The 23247-nt window shown below is 40.7% G+C and overlaps 1 pseudogene; it reads left to right on the forward strand.

Moving 5' to 3' along the window:
* Positions 1–18077: 18077 nt before the first annotated feature.
* LOC133746996 (forkhead box protein R1-like) lies at positions 18078–18947 on the forward strand (annotated as a pseudogene).
* The last annotated feature ends 4300 nt before the right edge of the window (positions 18948–23247 follow it).

The following is a 23247-nucleotide window of genomic DNA, read 5'->3' on the forward strand; positions in this document are numbered from 1 at the left end:
TCTTATTTTTTCTTTAAGATTCTGTTTTATTTGTTTGAAAGGCAGAGTAACAGAGAGAAAGAGCTCTTCCATCCACGATTCACTCTCCAAATGGCCAGGCCAAAGGAAGCCAGGAACCTGGAACTCCATCTGGGTCTCCTATGTCAGTTCCAGGGGCCTAAATACTTGGGCCATCTTCTGCTGCCTTCCCATGTGCACAAGCTGGGAACTGGCTCAGCAGTACAGCGGCCTGGACTCCAACTGGCACTCCCATATGGGATACCAGTGTTTCAGGTGGTGGCTCAACCCGCTGTCTACAACACTAGCCCCAAGACTTTTTACTCCTAAAATTCCCTTTCTTCTCCAGTCATGATAGATCTGAAGCTTTGGGCAGAACATGAACTGGCAGAGGTAGTGAGAAAAACAGCAGAGGATGAGGGAGTGGTTCTGGCAGCCTGGCTTCCCTGCCATCTTTTCTGACAGCCATTTCTGTTTGCTGCAGCGACACCCGAGGAGATGGCAGCAAGCCTATAGAAAATGGAATCAAAAGATGGGTTTACCTGGGTGCAGAAAATGTTTGAAATCCAAGCTTAGAGGACTTCAAACCATCCATGGAAATGTGTTATGAAAAACCGTGTGTGCAACAAGACCTATGTGAGGGTCAGTGACAGTGACCATGACTGACCCTGCTGATCGTGTCCTCTCAACCTTGTCCGTGTCTCTTTCCTTGCAGGGCAACAGGCTTCGTCTCCCTGAACACACTCTGCAAGGGGGCAGCTGTGCCAGGGAACCTGGTCTCCAGCTCCCTAGTGGGCATCACCAAGGCCTCCCCATCCTGCTGGCCTCCACTGCAACCATCTGAGGGGGACTCATGGGACTGTACCTGCTGGACACAGAGACCCAGGTCCTGATGTGAGTGGAAAGCTGCATTTCATCACATTTAGTGAGGTGGCCCAGTGTCTGACACCACTCTGGCTGTGACCAGAAACTTCACTGCATCTCCTCCTTCCCCTGCCATGTGACCACACAGGTGTCCTCTGCCCTCTTCCCCTTCCCCACTGGGCTGCTCCTGCCTCCCAAACACCAGGGACACTCACTGGAGGGTCCTGGCCAGTCCACCCCTGAGGCTCTGCTCAGACATGGCAGAGTCAGCCTCGGGTCAGTTTAGCACGGGATATAAGCTAGCCACTTATTTATTACTATGTTTGTGCTGAGAGGGTTATTTTTCCCCAACAGAATGATGTTTCCTGTTTACTGCCAGGACAGCCAGCAATTCCTATTGTGAGAGCAGGGCTCTTCAGAGAAAGCCACTTGGGCCCAACCGAGGCTGGGTGGGGCTTTTTTGGGCAAGCTGGTTCAGAGGAAGGTCAGGCTTAGCCAGAATCCACACGAGCTGCCTTAACAGGGTGTGTCAGAACATCCAAGGAAGCTCCTGAGAAGTGGGAGCAATGAGGGCTGTGCAGTTGTCCGGGGCCAGGACCTGTCATTCAGACAGCTGGAAAATCAGATCATTGAGAGAGGCCTGCCTTGATTTTCTGACCTCACTGCAGCCAGGGTCTCACCAGAGGGGTCAGGGAAGGACGCTGCCTCACAAAGCTGAATGCCCCTCCCAAAAGCCTGGGGCCCCAAGCCAGCTCTGGGCCAGAGGCTGTGGTGTAGATGGGAGAAGCTCATACCCAGATCCATGTGGAAACACAGAATGGCATCCAGCCCCCACCCAACCCTGTTTTGGTGAAAGTTGCCTGTAGCCTCTCAGCCAGTGTCCCAGACACATCCTGTCCCTGTAGCTTCCTCTGGCTGGTACCCCCATCCCTGTGCTCCCAGCTCTGTGCAGTCACAGCCCCCCAGGGGACAGACAGAAGCAGATAGCATCCCTGCTCAGCCCCCAACTGCTCTGCTTACCTCTGGAGTCTGCCTGGATCACATGACCTCCTACTGCCAGATCTGGCTTGTGTGCACAATGTTGAATCTGAAGTTCCCTCTGGCACTTGCAGAATGAACAGGAGTAGGGGAGGGGTGGGTGGAAAACTGCTGTTTAAACCTTAGTCCTGGGGCTGGCACTGTGGCCATAATGGCCATATATGTGTTGATCCACAGCCAGGAGACATTCCATTTTTTTGAGTCTCCCATGTGGGTGCAGGGCCCCAAGCACTTGGGCCATCTTCCACTGCTTTCTGAGGCAACAGCACAGAGCTGGATTTGAAGAGGATCAGCAGGGATGAGATCAGGTGTTGGCACCACAGGCTTACCCCACTACATCAAGTGCCCACCCTTGTAATTCATTTTTAAATCAAGAAGAATTATATCTCCCTCCAGTGTTTACTCAAGTTTGTGTGCTTATTATATCATATTGTGGTTCCATACGAATTTTAGAATTGTTTTCTGTATTTATATAAAGGATATGAATCTTGTAGGGATTGCATAGATCAGTTTATATGGCATTTTGCTTTTAATAATAATAATTCTTCCAAATCATGATCAGAGGATGATCTCCTATTTGTGTATCTAATTTTATCATTAATATTTTGAAATTGTCAGTATAAAAATGTTTCACCTATTTGGTTAATAATATTACTGAGTATTTTATTATATTTGTTACTTTTGTGACTGCTTTTTTGTTTCCTTAATTCTTTTTTTTAAATTTTTATTTGAAAGTTATAGAGTCCCGGTTGTTCCTCTTCCAGGCCAGCTCTCTGCTATGGCCCGGGAGTGTAGTGGAGGATGGCCCAAGTCCTTGGATAAGTACCTGGCTCCTGCCTTTGGATCAGTGCAGTGCGCCAGCCACGGTGGCCATTGGAGGGTGAACCAACAGCAAAGGAAGACCTTTCTCTCTGTCTCTCTCTCTCACTGTCCACTCTGCCTGTCAAAAATAAAAAAAAAAGAGTTATAGAGAGGGAGAGGCAGAGAGAGAGGGAGACAGGGAGAGAAAGAGAGAGAGAGAGACCATCCATCCTCTGGTTCAATCCGTTAATGGCTGCAATGGCCAGAACTGGGCCAGGAGCTGGGGGCTTCATTTGGGATTCCCATGTGGGTGGAGGGGCCCAAGGACTGGGCTATTTTTTGCTCATTTCCAAGGCACATTAGCAGGAATCTGGATCGGAAGTGAAGTAGCCAGGAGTTAAACTGGCACATAAATGGGATGCCAGTGTTGCAGGTGGTGGTTTTTATCCATTATGCCACAGTGCTGGCCTGTCCCTAATACTTTTTAACCCATGTAGAAGTATTATTTAGAAATGTGTTGTTAATCTCCACATATACTGAGATTTTTCAGACTGTATTTCAAATGTTGATTACAAGTTTAAATCACCATCAACTGTAAACTGAATAATTTCTGTCTCATTAATTTATTAAGGTATATTTTATTCACCAAAATTTGGTTTATCTTTTTCCATTATTCATGTGAAGTTGAGAATGAATGTTCTGCTGTCGGTGGATGAAATATTATATGAATGTCAATTCAATCTTTTTGATGAATTATCCTGTTCATTTCAAATATACTTTCTGAGTTTGAACCTGCGGGATCTATAAATTACTAAAATACATGTTTGGAAGTCTCCAAATATAATATGATGTCTATTCTTCCTTGCAGTTCTCTCAGTTTTGGCCTCATGTATTTTGATGCTCTGATATAAGCTACCGACATACTAAAGAGACTTTTGTCTTATAGGACATAACCCCTTTATCATTATTTAACATATCTGATAATTTACCTGGCCTTGAAATATCCTTTGTTTGAAATTAGCATAGATATTCCAGTGTTGTGGTTTTTAGGTTAGTGTTATTGTGCTCTTTCTCTTCATCTGTGTCCTTATATTTAAAGGGCTTTTGTTAGAGACAACATGTAGGAGGACCTTGTTTTTCTGTCTCCTTATCCTGTGGTTGTCCATGTCTTTAAGCTGATAGAATAGTCACATTTATAGTGATTATTGGCATTGTTTAATTCCTGTCTGTTTGTGATTCTTTTCTATTCATTATTATTGTTCGCTGTTTCCCTTTTCTGTCTTTATCTCATTTCTGCTTTCTCAGGTTTTGTTTATTTTGTGAGTATATTTTCTTTCTTCTATTTTAACAAATACACTTCTTTAAAAATTATTTTTAGGGATTGCCCTAGAATTTTTGATATGCAAAAATGCCTAGTCTAAGTGCACTTTTAAATAACACTATGCTATATCCTGGATAGTCTAAATGCCACATATCAAGATATTATCAATATTATCATCTCTCATTTCTCTGAGAATATTAATGTCATTCATTTCATTTCTGTATATACTAAAATCACCTGTTTCTTCTATTATAATTTGAAGTGTTATCATTTAGGTCAATTAAGGATAGAAGAAATAAAAATTTGTTTTTACTTTCATTCATTTCCTCCTTGACTGTTCATTTATGTAAATCTTTGTTTTATGCCTATACTAGTTTTCTTTTCTATGGATAACTTATTTAATGATAAACCTCCTCTACTTTCTTGCCATATAATGTCTTTTTTTCTACTTTCTGAAGAATAATTTCATTATCCATAAATTTCTAAATCTTTTTCTTTCAATAGTTTAAATATTTCACTCCTTGCTTACATGGCTTCTGAAGAGAAATCCAATACATTCCGTTCCCCCCGGCCTCCTTTAAGGTTAATGTAATCATTTCTTCCAATTTATTTAAAGATTTTCACTTTATTTAGGGTTTTCTACAGTTTAATATGATTTGACCTTGTGTCAATTTGCAGACCTTTTATCCTGATTGGTGTTCTGTAAGCTTCCTGGATCCATAGTTCAGAATCTGTCTTTAATTTGGGAAAACTTCACCCATCTTCAGTCTTTTGGATATTTCTGTTGGCATGTCTCAAACTCACTGATATTTTTCACCACTTGACTGAGTGCAGTCTACTTATAAGCCTAAAACAAGGCATTTTTAAAAAATTTGTGTACAGTGATTTAGATGTCCAGTATTTTCTGCTGATTCTTTGTTAACATCATCATGTCTCTGCTTACGTTACCCACTGTCTTTGCATTTGCAAACATGTTTTCATTTCAGTCCTTAACATGTAGTTTTATTTATTACGTATTTCTTATCTAATAATTTCCAAAAACATATCCTGTTTAGATCTCGTCCTATTTCTTACTTTATCTTTTTAAACTAAGATTTCTCTTGGCTTTTAATATGACTTATAGTATTTTTTTTTAATATGTGGAACTAATGTGTAAATTTGTTTCTTCTACTTTATATTATTCATTGATTTCATTAGTCTTTTTTCTGATTAATCCTTTTTTTTATCCCAAGAATTTTTTCTTAAATACTGTCTCTGTTTCATAGTTCTTTTCATTTTTACTCATTATTGCTCTACCAGAGGAGTCCTGTTGATGTGACATAAAATATGGCTGAGCAAAGTTTTCCATGATGTTATTGAATTCTGGGGATTTGATCTTTGCAATTGTTGGATTTTTTTGTTTATCTTTATGGGTGACACAATAAGACTAAAACGATTTGGAATTAATTCATTGCCATCCTCCAGGTTCGTGAGGTCCTGATAAACTTATTTTCTCTTGGGAAGGAGGAGCTTGTCATGAAGAAACTTTGTAGCATATTTCAAAATGGTTGTTTCCCCCTTCCTGCTGCTTGAATAAGACCTTTCTCATCTCTTTACTGTGAGAAACTGATGTGGTTCCTGGAACTGAAATTCACAAAAATGGGGAGTACCCCAAGACTGTGGCTCAAAGGAGTTTTCAGTCTCAAGCCAATCTACACTTAGCTTCCATCAATTCACCAAAATTGTCATAACGTGTCCTTATCAGTGTAAACCTCCAGTATCTTCTTCCACAGATAAACTGATCTCAGTGGTTGTTTTCAGTATGCTCTGTCTCTTTAGATTTCAAGAAGCACATTTGTCCTGTGATCTCTGTTCTCTGATGGTTATGAGAAAAGTTGTTGGTTTTCAATTTATTCCAAATCTCTCTTCTCAGAAAATCAAGAATGTCAATTTTTTAAAAAGATAATTTATTTATTTGAAGGAGTTACAGAGCAAGGAGAGGCAGAGAGAGAGACAGAGAGAAAGAGAGAGGTCTTTCATCCACTGGTTCACACTCCAATTGGCTGCAATGGCTGGAGCTGTACTGATCTGATGCCAGCAGCCAGGAGCTTCTTCTGGGTCTCCCACACAGGTGCAGCTGCCCAAGGATTTGGGCCATCTTCCACCACTTTCCCTGGCCATAGTAGAGAGCTGGATTGGAAAAGGAGCAGCTGGGACTAGAACCTGCACCCATATGGGGTGCTAGTGCTTCAGGCCAGGGCATTAACCCACTGCACCACAGCACTGGCCCCATGGAATGTCAATTTTTAAGCTCATACATGTCATAGCCAAAACAAGGATTCTATCTTCTTTCCTATGCTGTCACATTTTTTAAAAGCTTAAATTTCGATACTATATTTGCTGAAAAACATTAATTAGTAAGGTGCATCTCCTTATGAAAAACTAGCCAGCACAGTAATTAATGCCTTTAAAAGTCATGAAATGTACAGCAATAATGTCACCTTTTAGTCTTACAGAATATAATAAAAAACAGCCAATACATGCCATTTTGATACTAATTCTATCTATTCTTGTCAATGCTGTTCTTTATTCTATATAATTTATACTTTAGAATGTGCAGATATTTCATTAATTAATTTTTCTTCATTATATTATGATCAGTTACAACCACTCATACTTAATATATTCTTTACTGCTTTATCAGAAATTTTCATAACTTTCTCCTCCTTTTCCTTCTTCAAAATCAAAATAAATAAAGTCAGATGCAAACCCAGATTTTTTTATTATTTGTCTTGCCTCAAAGTTTCGGGTTTTTGTCTATTTGTCCTCAATACACTCAGTTCTCCCATGTTCCTATATTTTTGGACATTATCTACTCTTTTATACATTATGGGTGCTTAATTTCTCTGTTATTCCAAGAAAATACAGAGGCCATAAAGACCATAAACAGTAGAATTGTTGTCCAGCACATCTATCCTGTTCAATAATAGCAAGCAGCCTGATATGATTTAATATAAACATATCTTGATATTCAAGAAAAGATATTCAAAACTCTTCAATAGCATCTCATCATACCTGAAAAGTCCTAGACTCCTTTTCCTGTCCTATGGTGTTCTACTTGAAGAAGTTCAATATTTTTCTCTATCATGTCTGCTATTTTAGAGCATTTTTACTGTTTTTTTAATGCTGTTTAGCAGGAGGATCCAGGCAGTTGGATGACTTGGGATAGAAAGTATAAAGGGCATAGAATAAAGGGCCATGTGAATTTTGGAGGCACAACATATGGGGACAGAATAGATGAGGCATCCATTGCACCTATATGATGCTTTGAGAAAACATGAGACTTCATGGAGACACTGACCAAAAAAAAAAAAAAAAAAAAAAAAGAAAAGAAAAGAAAATTATGTATAAGGAAAAATTCACACTCCTGTCATCACATAACAAAATATCAAAATATATACTCTGATTTCCTCTCCTAGTTTCTATAGATTAACAGTAGATTTTTGCAGTTGTTCTGACTTTTCACTATACTCCTGGATTTCCTTTCTTTCATAATAATATTGTTATTTTGATAGATGTGATTTTCTAGTAATTCATCTCATGCTAAAAGGGAAAATGAAAAAACTCTCAACCTTATTTTTTCATTTTTCTATGAAATACACAAATTATCACAAACTCAGAAGCTTACGTTTTATAAATTTGTTATTTCACAAACTCTTTGTGTCAGCAGATCAGGGTATGAGGGAGCTGGCCATTTGCAAAGCAGCAATCAAGAAGCTAGCCATGGCAGGGTTCTCATCTAAGTGCTCACCTTGGATCAGCCTGTTTAAAAGCCTACTCGGGTATTTAGGTAACTTTAAAAAGAATCTGTAAGCAATAGAATCTTTTATAATATTAGGTAATAAGGTGAGCGACAACCCTTCACTTTTATCATAACTATAAGTTTGAAGCAATTCACAAGCATTAGGAGAGGTTTATATAGTGGCATAAATACCAGGAACTGTGTGTCATGAGGGTCTCTTTAAAAATTTGTCCACAACATTCATTAACACCTTCTTTTACTAATCGCATTTCTCTAATTCCTTAACAACAGAGTAGCTGGAAATGTTTTAACTTGCTGGATTTGATTTTCCCTCTCACCACTTTCTTTGCATGTACTCACATCATGTGCTTCTCAGTCATCCTACCAAAATTGTTCTATTCCAGGTCACCAATGATCTACATAACCATTGCAGAGTCAAATTGGCAATTATCAGCTCTCCTTTTTCAGCCTGTTACTAGCAGTGAAATGAGCTAGTAATTATAGCCTCCCCCAAATATACTCTAAACCTAACATCTGGAATATCCATATTTACTTAATTTTTCTCTATCTTTAGTTATCTCCAATCTCATCTTCTAATTTCTGTTTCCCTTGAAATATTCCTGCGTTTATTTTCATTTTTTTTCTTTGTACTTAATTCAGTGCATGAATACTATCTTCAATTCTCATGGTTTTATATGTCATCTATAAGGGTAGACATTGTGGTAAAGTGGATTATGCCATCACTTGGGATGTCTGCACCCAATATTGAAGTGCCTGGTTTAAATTCAGGCTATTTCACACGTTTGACTCAGCTTTCTGGCTTTGTGCCTGTGAAGTTGCAGGTAACAACCCAGTATTTGGGCTCCTGCTACACATGTGGGAACCTTGATGGAATTTTTGACTTCTGACTTTTTTTTTTTTTTTGGGAAACAGTTCTCATGAGAAGTTTTATTTTTAATAAGGATTGGGAAGAATTACTTTGACGTCTGCACCTCTGTTATGCACTTACAGTTTTTCTGCTACTTTATACTTTAAATCTCATTTGAAAAGCAAATTTACCGTTTTAATACATCAGTTGTGTAACTTGACAATTCATAACTGTTACAAAAGAGAAGAAAGTGAACAGTTGTGCAGGGAGAACTTGGAGCTGTGAGGGTTCCCACGACACAGCAGACAGCCCAGGCACTGGAGGGACATCCATGGCCTCTGGAGCCGCCAACCAGAGAGGGACTCAGCCCTAGGGGTGCGGCCTCGCTCGCCACTGCCCCTAGCTGGCACTGTGTGGAGGGGGTGGGAATTTCCCCAGAGAGGGGCTCTTGGGCTGGGCACAGCAGCTGGGCCCTGCACGCCCCTCCCTCAGCACAAAGCCCAGGGTGCCACGTCTGTCCCAGGCCCGGTCAGCTCCGGTGCCCTGGGGTTTGTGTTTCTTCACTGCAACAGCCTCCCCTCTGGTCCCGAGGATCTGAGGGTTTGAAGGAACGGAGCCCGGAGCAGCCCACAGCTCCAGCTCCCCGCCCTCTCAGAGGACCCCGGGAGCCAGACAGCTGGCCGCCCTCCTGCAGGGGTCGCATCTGTCTTCAGGGAAGGAAACCCGGGCTGTGACGGCAGAGACATCCCCGAGGTGAGCACCAGGCCCCATCCAGGCCTGCAGCCTCGTCCTGGAGCACAGGACGACACACAGGGCCCTGCCTCACCTCCCACACCTCACTGGTGAGGGGGCGTGGGCCTGGGGCCAGGCCAAGGAGGGCACAGCCGAGTGGGGCCCCACCCCCGGCCTGGGGCCAGGCACTCACTCCTCCTGGACAGCCAGCTCGTGCTGCATGGCCTCCTCACTGTCCAGCAGCAGGTGGATCTCCCACTGCCTCACTGGCTCCATCGCAGCAGCCCGGGCCTGGGGGTCTCGTCTCTTCCTTGGGGCTGGGTCAGGAATCCCAGGCAGTCCAGTGGTCCCCAGCCCACTCCTTGTTGCTGATGAGGCTCTGGGGCCAATGTGTGCGGTTCCTCCCCAGGGCACGAGAGAGCTGAAGACTGCCCGGATGCCCTGATGGTGGACAGCCTCCTCCTGCTGGCGGTGGTGGCAAGGCTGACCCCTGCTGGGTGGAACAGGAGCTCTTGATAGGAGAGTGTGGCCTCAGGGGATGCAGTGAGGCAGGACGCCCCTCCTGAGGCCAAGGGCTGCAGCCCACGGCCGGCCCCGCGGGGGTGCTGTGTGTGACCGGCCATCTCACAGGTGGGCTCCTCTCTGGGAAGGGGCTCAGTGCTGGCACCTGTGCCCCAGGCTCCATCCTGTTTCCCTGCAGGACCAGCCTCTGTGGAAAGTCGGGCACTCGTGCCCTGAGCCCCCTCCCACTGCACGTCCAGCCCAGGCAGAAGCTCTTGATTTCTGACTTTTTCCTGGCTTAACAATGCTATTGTGGGCATTTGTGAGTGAACCAAGAGATAGACACACTCTCTCATGTGCTCTCTTTATGTCTCTTTCAAATAAACACATTTTTAAAATAATATCTATGGGTGAGGAAAGGTTATTTAATGGATGCAATGACAGAGATAGGATGAATAAGTTCTGGTATTCTATTGCACAGCAAGGTCACCATAGGTAATGATTATATATTGTATGTTTTTCTATAAAAACACTATAAGAAATTATTTTAAATGTTTCTATCATAAGTAAATGACAATGCTTAAAAAGACAGATACATTTACCCTGATTGGACAGTAAATAATATATGCATATGTTGAAATAAATGTGATATCTGATACATACTTACAATTTTTATTTAAGCTTATTTTTTTTTTCAATAATGAAAATAGGGGCCAGTGTTGTGTTGTGACACAATATGGTAAGCTGCTACTGGCAATGCCATCAGCCTATGTTGGAGTGCTGATCTGAATCCCTGCTGCTCTGCTTCGAATACATCTCCCTTCTAATGCACCTGTGTAGACAATGGAAAATGGCCCAAATGCTTGGGCCCCCACTAAGCATGTGGGACAATGGAATTCCTGGCTCCTGGCTTCAGCCTAGCCCAGACCTAACTCTTATGGCTATTTGGGGAGTAAATCAGCAGATTAAAGACCTTTCTAAGGGCCAGCACTATGGTGTAGCAGGTAAAGCTGCTGCCTGCAGTGCTGGCTTGCCATATGGGCACTGGTTCAAGTCCCAGCTGCTCCACTTCTGATCCAGCTCTCTGCTATGACCAGGGAAAGCAGTAGAAGATGGCCCAAGTCCTTGGACCCCTGCACCCATTTGGGAGACCGGAAGAATCTCCTGGCTCCTGGCTTCAGATCAGCACTGCTCTGGCCATTGCAGCCAATTGGGGAGTGAACCAGCAGATGGAAAACCTCTTTATCTCTCTGTCTCTATCTCCTCTCTCTCTGGGTAACTCTGACTTTCAAATAAATAAATAAATATTTTTTTTTAAAAAAAGAGCTCTCTCTCACTCACTCATTTTCTGTCTTTCTCTGTCACTCTACATTTCAAATAAGTGAATATATAAATAAATACTTAAAATAATAAAATTAAACAAAAATTAGCTATGTACCAATAAATCCTAAATTTATATATTTATCTGGACCTCTTCTTTTTACTCACCTCTATTAATCTGCTGTACAATAACACATTTAAATGTTTAATAAGAACATTCTCTAATCTGACATTCATCTCAATAGCTGAGAATTTCAATTTTCAATTGTTCATTTCAAAACAATCATAGCAATCCTCATCAACTCATCAACCACCTTCTCTCTCTTCCTTTCACATAAACTAATTAATACATAATGCCTCCTTGTTGCTGTCTTTGAAATACTTCCCATATATGACAATTTTTGACCCTCTCCTTTCCTAACACTCTGGTCTGTGTAATCACCTTTTTTATTATTGGTTATTGTCTTTACTTCAATTGCATAGTTTTCTGTCTTTCAATTATCTCTATCTGGTTTTATTATCATTATAGAAAATAGAGTAATTTACTTTCAGATGAAATTAAAACCTGTCATTCTACTTACAGAATCTTCTGATTGGGCCAGTGCCGTGGCTTAACAGGCTAATCCTCCACCTTGCGGCGCCTGCACACCGGGTTCTAGTCCCGGTCGGGGTGCCGGATTCTATCCCAGTTGCCCCTCTTCCAGGCCAGCTCTCTGCTATGGCCCGGGAAGGCAGTGGAGGATGGCCCAAGTGCTTGGGCCCTGCACCCACATGGGAGACCAGGAGAAGCACCTGGCTCCCAGCTTCGGATCAGCGAGATGCACCAGCTGCAGTGGCCATTGGAGCGTGAACCAACAGAAAAAAGGAAGACCTTTCTCTTTGTCTCTCTCTCTCACTATCTACTCTGCCTGGCCAAAAAAAAAAAAAAAAAAAAAAGAATCTTCTGATTGTCATTATCTCAGAACTAAATTTAAATCCTTTACCATGATCTAGAAGACATTCTCAAACTTACTCTTTGCTGTATTTTTATTGCTTTTGGTTAATGATGAAATTGGGTATTTCCAATTAGTCCTCTGGACCAAGTTTAGATGATCCCAATTTTGCTGTCAACATCCGAGAATCATAATCCAGAGCCGTTTGATTACAGGCTTTCTTCTCTCCATCAGCCTGATCAGGATATTCACCTTGGCCACCTCTAAGTCAGAGTTGCTTCACAGCTTGTCTGATCTGGTGATAGCTGGCCTTGACATCTCGACAAACATAACTGTGTGTGGCCTTCTCTCTTCCTCATGGCAGGCTCTGTTGTCAGGGGGAATGTAGGCATGCTGATCAAACTTGTTTCTCCTGGAGGTGCACTTTCAGGGATCTTTGAGCTTCCTCTGGAGTTACACTGTTTTGTTTGTTTTTCTTCATCCCTTCCTTCCTTCTTCTCTCCCTACTTTTTTTCTTTTCCTCCTCTCCCTTTTCCTCCACTTCCTCTTTGTCCTCTTCTACTTCTACCACCACCACCACCACTACTACTATTTCTCCTTCTCCCTTCCTCCCTCCCTCTCTCTCTCTCCCCCTCTCTCTCCCCTTCTCTCTCTTCCTTTCTCTCCCTCTGTCCTTGTCTCTCCATCACGGGTGGCTGTGGATACCTTTCAGTGCTGTTTTCTTGTTCTTCTAAACACTTGTCTTAACATACACTTAGGGAGAGGCAGGAGCTTCTTTGTTTTGGTGCCATCAAAAGGGCCATATTTCTCACTTTGCTTAAATGTAATTTATAAGTCCATTTTGTTTCAGAATTACACTGAAGGAGGAAAATCTAGTTACACTGTATTTTTTAAAAGATTTTCTTATGAATTTGAAAGGCAGTTACAGAGAGAGAGAGGGAGATACAGAAAAAGAGAGAGAGAGATCTTCTATCTGCTGATTTACTTTGCAAATGGCAGCAGTGGCCAGGACTGGGCTGGGATGAAGCCAGGAGTTTCACCTGGATCTCCCACATTGGCGGCAGGGGTCCATACCCTTAGGCCATCTCCTACTGCTTTTCCCCAACATTTTGTAGGCATCAGGTATTTAGGGGAGTTTATCAGTGGATAAGTGCTCTCTCTCTCCCTCTCTCTCTTTCTCTCTGTCTCTCTCTGTGTGTGTGTGTGTCTACATTTTTGTCACTCTGTTCCAGGATATTTTAGGAAATGTAAAGAGATAATACCTCAAAATATAGCATTCTTGATCCCACCTAACTATTGATGGCCTAAGTAATTTCATTTATCTTATTGTAGAGATTTTTGTATTTCTCTAATTTTTCATAAATTTAAGTTTCTCAGTAAGCACTCTATAGCAATTTTTAAGAAAGTTATAATAATATTGCATATGAAAAAATGCAGCCTGGATTTTCAATATTCTGAAATAATATGAAGAATAAAGTGAGAGAAATATATATGAATATTTTATATAAACATGTTCTTTTTCCCACTAATTCATGCAGTGTACAAATACATATTGAAAACCCACACTGTGTAAGACATTATTGTACTAGGCTCTGCAAATAAAACAAATTTTCTGTTCTTATTTGGATTAGAGTCTAGTGGAGAGGAAATTAAAATAAAATTAAACTCTGAATTTAGATGGATTTAGTAAGATAACAATTTAATGATCACATAATAAAATTCAATCCACACTGGGTCTAAGGAACATTTTCTTGACAATAACATGAGTACACTGAGACATAAAGGATTAAAACATAGCAGTTAAGAAAAGAATGAAGAGTATTCCAACCAGTGTATACCACATGCTGAAGCTCAGCTTAAATTTACTTGTAGCCAAGATGAAGTAAAAATTGTTCTTAAAATCCTTACATGAGACAATCAGACACTAAAGAGAAAACCAGCATTTATCACCGATTTTCATACTAAAAGGCCTGCGGCAAAGAACACAATATATGAAAGATAAAAGAAAAATAAAGTAAACTCTCAAATTCTGCAGCTCCTAGCAGAGAGATCCCATGGCCTGTCACAGGGAGAGGGAACTGAGGTAGAGTGTACAGACTCCCTGCATTGATGTGATGAAGCTGGGTATTCTGGAACATCATGTCAGTGAGCTGTCATAGGGAAATCTGGAGAGGAACAGAGTAATGAGAAAGAACACTGGAGACATTTGGAGGGCCTTGTTTGGATGTTTGGTGAAGTAATAAACAGTGCATGCCCACCAAAAAAAAATTAAGACTGTGGGTGTGACATCTGTAAAGATTAGAGGAAATTCTTCCTTGTGCCCATAGAGAGCTGAGATTAAACATCCATTCTCAGCAGCCGGACTGAAAAACTCCCAAGTCATGGGACAATGATTAGAGTAATGAGAAAAGTTTTTGCCTTAGGACTAGGAATTTAGACATAGGCTGAGCATGGTTCTGATCCACACAACAAATCATGAAAGCAAGACTAGAAAAGATCAAGCTGTATTTAAGGTGCTTAACTGGTCAAAAAGTAAATCTCAAAAATGATAAGTAGAAGTGTGGAAGATATTTTTAAAACTATCTTAACACTCATAAAGATATAAATTACAGTGTCAGAAATTGTACTGGATAGGCATTAGTGTAAATTATATATCACAAAAAATGCATAAGTTTGAGACTGTGACAATCTTTGATAACACTGCAAATGAATAACAGATAGCCCACCAAATGTACACACAGGAAAGTTCTGAAGGAAAAATGGCAATTTTTCCTAGACTTAAAGTATATTATATTTTTATTATATCACATATAATGTAGTATAGTTACTTCGAGATGGACTCTAATGAATTAAAATCATATACTATCATTGGTAAAGCAGCTGTATCATAGCAAAACAAAGAGTTGCAGTTAATAATTCCTCCTGAAATATATATACAACTAAATCATAAAATAATTTATTAATCTAAAATAAAGCAGAATCGAATAATAAACTGTGAAATTAAACCAGTTTGATGACAGATAAGGTGAACTACAATAATATGTAAGTACAATAACACTTAAAAACTGAAAAGTGAGGAACACAAGCCTTACCAAGGTTAATTTCATAGCCATACTCCCATAAGCAATTAAAAATTCATTTCAAAATTATGAGTTCAGTTACCCAAGAAGATATGATTCTAAAGATTTATGCATCTAATAAAGTCAAATGCATGCTATACAATAAGATAGTTTAAAAATTTAGAAACATCATTTGAGATTCCAGTACTTGTCATTCAGCAAATGACAGAACAAGAAACAAGAAATTCAGTAAGAATATCCAATTCAAAACACTACTCTCAAGTAACCATAGAACACTTACCAAAGTAGATGTCATAGAGTATAAAACATACACTAATAAAAGGATAAAATCAAATGATATGTTATGCTCTATGAATACAAACCAATCAAATCAGAAAGAAATAACACAAACAGGAATCAGGAAAATATTCAAATATTTGGAAAGTAAGTAGCACACATGGCAATAAACTGAGTCCAAGAGCAAGCAGAGAGAAAGTATTTAACTGAATTGAATACAACATAAGAGAACTTGTTTAATGTAGCTATCAGGGCACATTAATGAAAAATTTTAGTGATAAATGTCTGTAGAAAGGGGTTCAGAAGCTTTTTTAAAGAAAAAACACAATGAAAAATTTTGAAGCCCCTGATATTAGTCTGAAATCAATGAACTTGATTTCCAACAACTAAAGACACTAGAAAAAGAGGAGCAACTTAAAGTCACAGCACCACATAGAGAGTGAAAATAAGTATCTGCTGTGATCTGAATGTACCATTTAAATGCTGAAACATAATCATGGATGGTGTTATTGCCTGATAAAGCTGTAAGGTGCTCAGGCGGGATCAGAGGCTTATAAAACAGAAACAGTGAGTATCTTTACCCTTTATCCACCTGAGGATTCTGGGAAAAGCCATCTAGGAACCAGGAAGCAGACACTCAAGAGACCCTCAACCCTGTCAGGGCTGCATCCTGAGACTCTTACTTTAAGATCCATGATGATTTCTTTGGTTTATAAGCTTCAAAGGCTAGGATAACTTCCTATAGCCATCCCAATCAACTACAGCAACCAAGATACAATCAGTAAAATTTAGCCCCAGGAGCTGCAGCGCCTCCCTCAGGGACCCCAAGGCACCTCTGGCCTTAGCCACCTCAACCCTGGCACAGCTCCCCAACCTCTGTTCCAGGAGCAGGGTCACCAGTACCACTGAGGGGAACAAGGCCAGCCCCACAGGGAAAGAGGTGGAGCCTAGGGCTGTAGTCACTGCTGGATACAGGGACCCGTGGCTGTGAGGGCCAAGTGGCTCCCTGAAGGACCATGTCCACCAAGGCCAGCGAGTGCACCTCTGGTGTACTTCTTGTTGCTATCAGAAGATTACCCACGTGTGATCTCCTGAACCTTGCTGGCTTGAGGCCTCAGCCCCACACATAACTCAGCTCACCCCTTGGCTGCCTAGAATTAATCTCAGCACCAAGCATGACCCACAGCACTGCACGGTGCAGGACATGGCAGTGAGCATGGCCTCAAGGTCATGAAGGTCAAAAAGCCGCACCACTGACCCTGAGCCAAGCAACCTAAATGTGCTTGTCTCTCTCAACGCCTGCACACCAGCCTGCTTTCATGACCAACTTCATTATGACAGAAGAAAAATGTCAGTAAAACTGGGAAAAAAATGGGAAAAGCCACTGTAACAAAACCATGTGTGGAAATAGTGAAGGTGATAAACATCTATCCACTCAGGTTGATCAAGAAAAAGTGAAAATGCACAAATTATGAATGAAGAAAAGCATGTGATATTAGTACAAATTCTTGAGATATTAATACAGATTTTCATGAAGAACCATGCTAACATAAATAAAGTAGACAAGTTCCTTGAAAGATAAACTCAGTCAAGAAGAACTTCACCACCTGTATTAACAAATATCTCTAAAGTAAAATACAGAGTTACAAATCTTCCTAGAAAGCATCACCTGGCCCAGATATCCTCACTGATACATTCTTCCAATATTTTAGAAAGAAATTATGTAATTCTGCATGCTTTTCAAAAGATGAGGAGGAATACATCTGAACTACTCCTATAATGAATATTATCCTGAAAAACAAACACAGTGATTGAAAAAAATCAAATTTCCTCATGAGCAATAATGTAAAAATCCAACCAAATTTTGAAATAATTAAGATATTCTCATATAGGTGAATGTATGAGTGAACTGTGTTGTATCATTCAGAAAATAGTTTATTGCTAAAAGGAAATGAGCTAACAAATCATGAAAACACACAGAGGAATCTTTGGTGTATTACCAAGTAAAAGAAGTTGACGTGAACAATTATACGTGCTCATCACTATGTGACATTTCAGAATGGCACAATTATGAATCTAGTAAAAAGATTAGTTGTTGACAGGATTGTAGAGGGAAGAAATGGGTGACTAGGCAGATAAAATTTTAGAGTAATGAAATGCTGTATAATAAAATGGTGGACACACATTATTATAACTTTGCATGAATTCATAAAGTTTTCAATACAAAATCCTAGTGTCAATTATGGATTTGAGGTGTTAATGATGTAGCAAATGTAATCATAACAACTATACTACACTGGCCAGGTTCATATTAATAAGAGGAGTGACTATGCCACTGTGGCAGCAGATATTTTTGGAAAATCTCTTTACCTTCATCTTAATTTTAATATAACCTGAGATATCGCTAAAGATAAAATGTATTAAAAATTTAGGACATCAGTCTCCCTTGGCTCCCTCTGTCCGCGGCTGGGCACGCCGCGCTCTCCTAAAGGTGGACCTCAAACTCCAGCAGCTCGACGTCTGGGCCAGCCTCCGTGGCCAGGTCCTGGGACTGCTGGACTGGGACATGGGGAACAAGGCCTTTCTGGCCTTCACATCGCACCTGCCTATGGCTGAGCAGAACCTTGCCAGGTACAGGCTTCAAATAGTGGAACCACCAAGGTTACCTTTGGAGAAGAAGCCCCGTGCTGACAGAGATGGTCCAGAGTTTGAGCCCAACCTGTGGATGTGTGTGAACCCCAACATCGTGTACCCACCGGGAAAACTGGAAGCCCAAGGGGCTAGCGAGAAGAAGGAACTGGCGGGCGCGGTCCCTCGCCCTCGACTGCCCTGCCATCAGGAAGATGCCAGCTGCCCAGAGGCTGCGGGGGCCGGGCACTGTCGCCTTCCTCCCCCGAGCAGTCTCCGTCGCCAAAGCACTTTTCGTCTTCCCCCAGCAGCTGGGAGCTCACGGAAAAGGAGGAGGCCGAGGACAAGGATGACAGCTCCTGTGTGGCTCTCCTGTCCCCTTACAAAAGGGCCCCCCTCCAGAGCCGGAGGCTTCAGCAACCCAGCGGCCAGGAGGAAAGGCTCTGGCCCCGGCCCCCTCTCAATTACTTCCACCTAATTGCCGTGGCGTTAAGAAACAGTTCCCCTCGTGGCCTCAACGTGCAGCAGATCTACAGTTTCACTTGACAACACTTTCCATTTTTCCGAACGGCTCCGGAAGGCTGGAAGAACACCATCCGCCACAATCTGTGTTTCCGAGACAGCTTTGAGAAAATGCCGGTCAGTAAGCAGGCTGAGGTCAGCGCCTGGCCCTGCTCCTGCCTCTGGAAGTTGACTGAGGAGGGACGCCACCGCTTTGCCGAGGAGGCCCGCGCCCTGGCTGCCAACCAGCTGGAAAGTATCCAGCCAGTGCATGAGCCAATCAGATATGATGCCCTTCCTCTTTGACTTTTTTTTTTTTTTTAATTTTAAGAATCATGTATTTGGAAACACCTCTTAAATATCTAACATGTTGTAGTTTGTTTAGCCAGTAAACTTAAGCACAACCATCTAAAATGTTTTTAGTTTCTTTCTACCAACACGTTTAAAACATATGATACACAGATTCAGGTCACACAAATTAAAATGTATCTTTGATTGATTTTAGCAGCTTAAATTTATGGACAATCTTCTCTATAAGCCATTTAAAATAAAACTCTTAATAAAATTTCCCCATGTGGACATACAATATGTACACACATATAACATAGCATAATAGACCAATATAGCAATCTTAATAATAGCTTTTAAAATCTTTAACTCTTTTTGTAGACATGATAGTTATCTTAATGAGAAAGCCCCAGAGGCCTAAAGGGTTAAATACTTGTAAAATCCTACAGGTGCTTTCAAAAATACTGTGAAGTAAGCAAGTACCTCTTGTTGGTTGATGAGTTTATAATTTTAAACATGGCAACTTAAAGTCTTTTGTCATCCACAGTTATATATGATGTGCTGCTCATAAAACTTTAGTTTTAGCGTTGTTGGTTCTGTGTTTAGCTGTCCTCCTATAGGTTCCTGTGGACTTTTTCCAGCCACTTCTATTGTATTCAGTACTTTGGGATGGCTCTGTAAACAGATGAAGCCAATAATGTATTAACAGTACCAACTGAGAGAAAGTATGGTTAACTGAGGTTACTTCCTCTTTGACCTTTGATGCCGCAAAGCAAGTCCCCTGCCTTATTAAAGTTGCCCCCAGCAGCCTTGTGTGGATATGTGTGTGTAGTCTCTGAAGATGGGGTGAAGGGCAGAGGTGCAGTTCCAGCTCGGGGTGGGAAGCAGCCCACGCGTGCTCCCAAGGCAGTGGGGCAGCTGCTGGCATGCAGACCCAGATGCCACGCTTGTCTCGGAGGAGGAGAGTCCTCGCCCTTCGCCAGACCTGAGCGAGTGCCCATTTTATGGATTTTGAAGATAATCTTGGGAGATGCTGGCTTGTGGCAGGCAGCCCTGGGAGCACCACCTACTTGTTCAGCTAACATTGTTAAGCTGCTACTTAACGAACACATAGGGCTTCAGGGCCCTGGGACAGTTTCTGCTCTGCGCCCTGGTAGCTGTGACAGGGGTAAGGGCAGGTGCCAAGGCAGCAGAGGGGGGCAGTTTTAGGGAGAGGCTACCTTTGTTTGGAATTTTTGATCAGTAAAGGGTAATATGAAGAAAAAGAATTTAGGACATCAAATTCAATAAATAAGCTAAATAAATGACTAAGCAAATGGGATACATTCCAGGAATGCAGGGCTTGTTTAACACTAACACCATGATTAATTTTATTATGGTATTAATTATATGAAAGAGAAAAACTGCAGGGTTACTGTTATCTCACTCCTATTGGGGATGCCGGACACCCTGGTCCAGGACTCTCTCTCAGTATAGAAATAAAGGGCTGAGTCCAGGAGTGTGCAAAGCAAAAGTGAATTTACTGTGTGGAAAGGAGTACAGACTCCCGAGAGAGAGGAGGGGCTCAAAGCTGGGAGTCCATTATCAGAGGAGTGAGCCTGTTTTTGAGTTTTCAGTTTTAGCCTTTACCATTATTCATGGGGTGTTTTTGTTTTGTTTTGTTTTGTTTTTTTGTGGTGGACAGGTATAGGCTCCTGTTTTAGGACTGCACCCTCTACTTGGGTCTACATTTGGCTGGACCCTTGGCCTGTATTCCAAAGGGCAGAACATCTTTGGCCCACATTGTGTCATATGGTTGCTAGGCAGGGGGTCTTTGTTTAAGGTTCTGAACACACAAGCTTTTTGGTGAAAAAATTTTCTGTGGCTAAGGTAGGTGGGACTTGGCTCATGTGGGCCATCAGCATTAAATACCTCATCCTGTTTCATGGCCTGAACATGCAGGTGAGTGTCTGTGAGATGGGGTAACTTCAGTCAGAGTAAAGGTGAGTCTCAAGATGGAATCTGAGTTCCTGTCACTGTTTTCTGCCCTTCCCAAGGCCTGAGGCAGCTTTCCTAGTCTATCCATGGCTGGGTAGGGGTGTCCAGTCCCTATAACTCCTCAGTGGATAGAGGCCTTTGGCAAACTGAACAATCTTTCCTGACTTCACAAATCTCAGGAAACTTAAAATACAAGAGGACTTCATCAGCATAAGAAAGAGCATGGATAACAAACTCCAGAAAACATAATTAATGACAGAAATTAAAATACTTTACCTTTAATATCAGAAACAAGATAATAATTTGTTTTCACTACTGTTATTCAACATTGTAGTTAAGATTCTAGTCGGTATGCTGAGGCAATAAAAATAAATAAAAGCAGTCAAGTTGAAAGGAAGAAGTGAGGATCTCTATTCACAACAATGACCACAAAATAGGGGGGCAAATTCTCCATCTTCATACTCTCACTTGTAGGCCAGCTTTAGGCTTCAGTAATAAAGTTTTATTGGAACACAGATATGCTCATTAATTTATTTTTTTATGGATGCTTTAATACTAAAGTGATAAAAAGTTGTCACAAAAATTGTATTGTTACAAATGAGAAACATTTACTATCATTAGTAAGACAGTAGTTTAAGAGAGGAAACAACTGACAACCTTTGGTCTATACAAAAATTCTGATGCATAAGCCAAAATTGTAATGAGCAACAAGTGAGTTTAGTAAAACTAGAAGATACAAAATCAATACAGAAAAATTAAATACATTTCTATATACCAGCAATAGAAATCAAAATTTTAGAATCACGACTATTTCATTTAAAATATAAAATATACATCTGATGAAATATTGACAGACCTACAAAAACAACTTAATATTCATATGAAATTAAATATTTCTAAGTGGGAAGAGACATTTTAATAAAAAAAATCTCAGGATTTATCTTAACATTACTTTATAGACTCAACAAAATCTCAATCCCCTTCCCAGCAAGCAATCTGATTATTTTTTAAAATAACATGCTGATATACACTCATGGGAAAGTAACCCTGAAAAAAATAATAAAATTGGAGAGATGACTACAAGAATTATAAATTTATACTAATCTAAAGTGTGACAGAAAAATGGAACACAAAAGAAGATCCATAAAAGATCAAAACACAGTAAACAGGTTTTCTACAGAGTCGCAATTGCAATGCAGGGGAGAAAGTATAGTCTTTTCAATTATGGTGCTGGCACAATATGATATTAATTTCCAAAAGAAATTTCCACTAACAAACATATAAAAAATTCATGACATATCTAACTGCAGTATGAAAACTATAATACTTGCAGGAAAAAAATCATAGAAGATTTTTGTGAGTTTAGGTTAAGCAAAGATTTCCTAGATATGACAAAAAATATAATCTATAATTGAACAAAAAGGATAAATTACCCCAGCACACAGGGTCTTTGTGATTTTTATTTTTATTTTACTAATGACTAGTGATCCTGAATTTTATGTCTGTTGGCCATTTTTATTTCTTCCTTTGAAAAATGCTTGTTCATGCAATTTGTCCATTTTTTAACTAGAGTGTGTTTTGTTGTTAAATTTCTTGAGCTCCTTATGTATTCTGGATATTAATCCATTATTGGATGCATATTTTGCAAATATTTTCTCCCATTCTGTTGATTACCTCTTCATTTTGTTGTTTCATTTTTTGTACAACAACTTCTCGCGTGATATAATTTCATTTGCTTCTGGGCTCTTACCCTAGAATTCTTTGCCTAGGCCAATGTGTTATAGACTTTCTTCTATGTTTTTCTCTAGTAATGTGATGTTTTGGGTATCAGGTTAGATGCTTGATCCATTGTGAGTTGGATCAAACTGGTTTCAAACTTCAGCATGTGAAAATCCAACTTTCCAAATACCCTTGTAGAAGAGGCTGAATTCATTTTTAAAATATTATTTACTTACTTTCTTATTTATTTATTTATTTAAAAGGCAGAGATACAGAGAGAAAAAGAGAGAGAGAGACACACAGAGAGAGAGAGAGAGAGACAGAGAGATATCTACTGATTCTCTCCCCAAATTGCTTGGCTGCAACTGCCAGGGCTGGGACAGATCAAAGCCAGGAGCCTGGAGGCTCTTCCCGGTCTTCCACATGGGTGCAAGGGCCTAACGTGCATTAGCACAAAGGTGATTGGAAGTTAAACAGCTGGGGCTTGAATCGGCATCCATATGGGATGCATAAACTGCAAGTGAAGGCGTAACCTTCTATGCCACACACGCAGTGCCAGCCCTGAAGAGACTGAATTCTACCAAACTTTAAAGGAAGGAACAATCCCCACCCTTATTCAAAAC

Source organism: Lepus europaeus, chromosome 18 (genome assembly GCF_033115175.1).
Source record: "Lepus europaeus isolate LE1 chromosome 18, mLepTim1.pri, whole genome shotgun sequence".
Taxonomy (NCBI): Eukaryota; Metazoa; Chordata; class Mammalia; order Lagomorpha; family Leporidae; genus Lepus; species Lepus europaeus.